Below are 4,993 nucleotides of genomic sequence, written 5' to 3' on the forward strand. Positions count from 1 at the left end.
TCAGAATCAGAAACCCTCTTTGGCATGAGGAGACAGAGAAGAAAACTATAAGAAATCATAACTTAATTTATATTTTCTAGTTATAGAAGGACTTTTTGATGGCTAAAGATAAAGATAGAAATCCCATAGGGAAAACCTTAATAGATTTGAATACTCAAAAATTCAAACTTCTATAACATTTTGAAAAAAATCGTTAATAGGTTAAGTAGGAAACAGCAAAAAGTATATGCCATATATATGATAGCAAGTAATGTTTCTAACATATAAAGTGAGAAAACACCAAGGCTCTATGTGGATACATAGACAGTTCACCAAAGAGGAAATAAAAATGAGCAGTATTAATTGGAAAAAAATTTTAACTTCATTACTTGTGAAGAAATGCCAATTAAAGTTAGGTGCCATCTTCTACCTATCCAATTAGTAAACTTTAAAAACTGTGACTACCTAGAGCTCATGACAGGCAGTGAAAATGCATACTCAGATAAGGTGTCTAAGGGACACACCCTCTAGGGTGTGAGCCAGAAATGCTACTTTGAGGAGTTTTTCCTGAGGAAATTACCCGAAATACCAAGGCTCATGAATAATGCCATTCATAGCAGCATTATTTATAGTAGAAAATTATCATTTATGAAACTATGTCTTGAGGGATGGTTGCATAATTACCAGGATGATCATCACCGTTAATGTTAATCCAGCATCCACCTTGAGCCAGGAAGTGCTGTCCACTAAGCTCCTTGGCAGCCCTTTGATGTTGAGCCCATTACCATCCCCATTTTATGGAACCTTGGAACAGATTGCCTTGGTCACCACCCACTCTCAGGAGTGGGGGAGATAGATGATTCCATCCTGGCTCTCCAGCTCCCAAGGCAGTTAGAAACAATGATAATCATGAGGGTGTTTTTTAACAGAGTAGGGACATGTTTACAATATGATGCTAAATGAAAAGGAGGATCCAGAATGACTCTACTGATTTTAAGTGAAAGAGTATAAAATTGTTGCAAAATGCAGCATGCAGAGAAGGACGGAATCTGTGAAGGGACGGGTGGGGGAGAGAAGATGGACAGAGAGGCCACGGAGGCAGTGCAGGTATGAGGGGTGGAGGGTGCGGGGTCAGGGCTGCCTTGGGCTCCTGGGGCCACTACCGCCATTACACAGAGCCTTTGCTGGCCTCCAGGAGATCACACAGAGACCACCATCTGGTGTGATCCGTGAGGGCACAGGGGTCTACAAGACCCTGGGTTTCTTGTCAACCAGAGCCCTCTGCCCCCCACACTCCCCTACCCACTGGGGAAGGTTAAGCAACAGTGCCCTCCTGTTCTGCCAGCCAGCCAGTGGTGCCTGCTCTGAGGACCAAACTGACATCAGATGAGCTGTGAAGGTCAAGGGAGCCAGGGAGGCTGTCTCAGGAACCTGGAGGGCGCTCAGGAGTGGCAGCAGAGGACTCAGGATTGATGACTGCCTCCCCTTCAACCTTGCGGTCTCCACCACGGAGGGCTTTGCATCAATGGTGGGACAAAGGCAAGGAGAGCCCAGTTCCCTCATCTGAACTGTGAACTCACCAGCTCTTTGTCAAAGGGCACTCTGGGTATCGGCACAGGCACCCATGCCCCTCCCACGCAGGACACCTTGGGCCCCAGGCCAGGTCTGGTGGTGCTGGAGGAGCTGCCTCTGGGGCACCGGTTGCACCAAGAAAGGGCACAGGCAGTGCTCTGTGCTCAGAGGCTCCACAAACAGCTGCTACCCTGAGGAAAACATCCTTAACTATTTCAAAGCCAAAAGACAGAAGGGACATTATTTCCCACTTCCCCCAAAATGAAATCCCTTAACTAGGAGCTTCCCAAACCCCAGTCCTCAGAAATCTGGAGCCTAAATTTAGATTGTCCCTGGAAGGTCACCGGATCACCGTGGTGCAGGGTCAGCCGGCAGCTGCTCAAGATAAACTGATTTCTGCCGACTCAGGCCTTTCCCCCACACAATTAATGAGATCCTGCCGCACTTCCCCTGGGAAAGCAGAACAATAGCAGCAGATGAGCAGGTGGCCTTGGCTGGCGTGCTGGCCCAAGAGCCCCTCGCCAGAAATCAGGGATCCACACCCTGCCCAGCCTGGACCCTTGGCCTGCAGGCCTGGGCCCACCATGTCACCCCAACCCCGCCGGCCTCCTCCTGCCCTTTTCCGCCTCTGGGCTCTTGTGTGGAACTTCTTCCTGGGTTTGGGCTGAACTATCACCGCCTCAGAGAGGCCTTCATCACTTGGTGTCACTCTGCCATCTCTTTCCCTCACAGCCAAGGGCATACCTGAAAGCCCTACCCAGTCCCTGGCTGAGGGCAGGAGCCCCCTGGGTGTTCTACCCGGAGACGATGCTCCGCGTATAGTAGGTGGCCAGGAGATTCTAGAGAGTGGAAGGAAGGGCAGGCAAATCTTCACGCCCCCGCAGGTTGGGGCTGGGCCTCTCTGTGGCAGCTCTGATTCAACTGCGGCCAGGCCTACAACCAACACAGTGGTGTCGGGGTAGAAATCAGATTGTGAGAGGTGGGGACTGAGGCCCTTCTACCAAGTCCCCGAGATACTGTGAGGCTGTCCCCAAAGAGATGTGGACTCACTGGGGCTGCTCCAGGGTGCCAGGCCAGGATGGGCCCAAAGTGGCAGAGAGAGGGAGGCAGGTAGGCAGGCAAATGGGGAGAACCTTGTGCTGGCTGTAGCTCTGAGGTGCTGGAGGGGTGGCAGGTGGCCAGAGGTCAGCATGGGTCACAGGCAGCCCCCTGCCCAGGACAGATGCATGAAGACGGCCACTGTGCTGGGGCTCGTTCCTGGATACTGGTGGGATCAACCAGCGAGCAGACGGGCAGCTCCAGCTTGGGCCTCGAGAGCAAGGCTGAGGGATGGGGGCAGGAAGGCATCCAAGAGGCAGTGACCTTGGTAACACAACCTAGTAGATGCAGGCCCTGCCCAAGGGATACATACTGCAAGCAGAAGAGGCGTGGGTGTAGACAGACCAGTCTGAGGGCCCAGAGGGAGGCAAGTCTGAATGGAACGTGGAGTATGCTGCTGGACTGGCCAGACCCGGTGCAGCTGGCCCATGTCACCTGGGCCGCTCCCGGGAGTCAGTGCTTTGTCCATGGGCAGTGCGAGCCACAGAGGGTTTCAGGCAGAGTGTGACCCAGGAGCAGGGCCTGCTGAGATGGCCCAGCTGCCCTGAGAAGAACAGCCCCAGTGGCCAAGGGTGGGGCCTGGATGGCCTGAGGAGACCGCAGCAGTCGACCCGGGAAGACAGCAGCGTGGAGTGTCATGGGGGTACCCTGGGCAAGGTCCCTGGACTTGGGCCACGGGGAGGCGGGATTGAAAGGGTGGGTGGGTGGTAGGGCTGGGCCTCCTGGAGTGGGTGGGGGGAGGGGACGTCCAGAAGGGTCTGCAACAGGAGGGAAGCAGTGAGTGAGGGGTGTCTGGGAGGAGGCAGTGGTCCTGGGAGCTCCATCTGTGCAGGGAGTGAGGGGGCTGGGGTGAAAGAAGGGGTAAAATTGTCCCCCCCAATCCCACAGGGCCCAGCAAACTTGCCTTGGGTGCCTCCCCGTGCTAGACGACAGGGTATTATCTCAGCCACCTGAGGAGGAGAAGGAACCGGGCCCAGGAAGGACGGATCTGTTGAGGCGCCCAGGCTTTGGCCAGCCTCAAAGGCAGGCCTTCTCTGGGGAGGCCCTGTTAGCAGTCAGGCACCTGGGACCTGAGGAAGGAGTGGGGGTCCTGGTAGCCCCACTCCAGAGCAGAATACAGACTTTGCTGGAGACAGAGGAGCTGACAGGGAGTGGGGAGGGGGCTGCCAGAAAGGGACTAGTGCCCCTACCTGAGCCTCAGGGGGCCCCACTGTCCGGTCCCAGTGGGCCTTTGGAGAAATTGCTGGGCCATTGTGCAGAAGAATGCCCGGAAATCCCTCGCCTCCCGCCTCCAGCGAGGATGGGGGCTCTTCCTCCCAGTCAGGAAACTCCATGTTGGCTTCCGGAGGGTGGCCTGGGGGCTGGGGTGCCAGGGTAGCACTGCAGCTGGTGGGAGGGCAGAGCACAGCCCCTGCGTTTCTCTCTGTGTCTCTTGTCTGAGGCCTGGAGCAGGGAGTAGGTGGCGGAGCCTGGGGCCACGGGCTGCTCCTGGGAGGATTGCCTGTATGCTGGGTCACTGGGGACTTACTGACGCGGTGTCGCCTCAGCTGGGCCTCAAAGGATGGGGGATGGGCAGCATCTCCGGAAGAGGAACAGTCGGTGCAAAGGTTGGGAGGTATGGGAAGCCCCGGCAGCAGGGGCAGAGTGGGGGTCTCCGGAGGCCGTGGGAAGGCCCCGTTCTTTCTGCTTTGTGCTGGAGCCGCAAGCCCCAGGGATGTGGTGGTGCTGGGCAGGGCCTTGGACGAAGCAGGAACCCCGGCCTGACCCGCACAGGGCTTCCTGGCTTCTTGGCCTGTGAGGGAGACAGTGTCAGCACTCGAAGGGCCACAGTGGTCGGGGTGCAGATAAGGGGCCTGGGTTGGGCTTGGACTCCAGGGCGAGCTTCCTGGAGGAACAGGCCGAGCTGTGTTTGGCTAACCTGGGGGCCTCGGCGCGGTGGCGATGGTGGGGGCTCCCGCTGACCGGGCCAGGGAAGAGTGGAGCTGGCCCGAGAGGTAGGGACCAACTGGCTCGTTCGAGGTTGTGTCGGGGAAATCGGTGCAGACCCAGGGTCATGCAGCTCCTGAAACGGCGAGGTGGGGGCGCACAGGGAGGTGGTTCGTGGAGCGTTCGCGCAGCCGCCCCAGGTCAGCTTGGAATGGGCTCTGCAGCGACCAGGACAACAGCCACCGCCACCCGCCCGCCACCCGCCACCCGCTACCCCCACGCGCAGTTGTTTTCCTAACTCCTGCTGCCGGGGGCGTCTGCGATTGGCTGCAGGCGGATGGCCTGGGCGTGGATTGGCTGCTCAGGGCGGGGGGCCGGGCCCGCGGGTCATAGTCCGCCCCCCGAACCTTCAAATGGG

The sequence above is a fragment of the Balaenoptera borealis genome, assembly GCF_965194805.1.
Source record: "Balaenoptera borealis genome assembly, chromosome: 14".
NCBI lineage: Eukaryota > Metazoa > Chordata > Mammalia > Artiodactyla > Balaenopteridae > Balaenoptera > Balaenoptera borealis.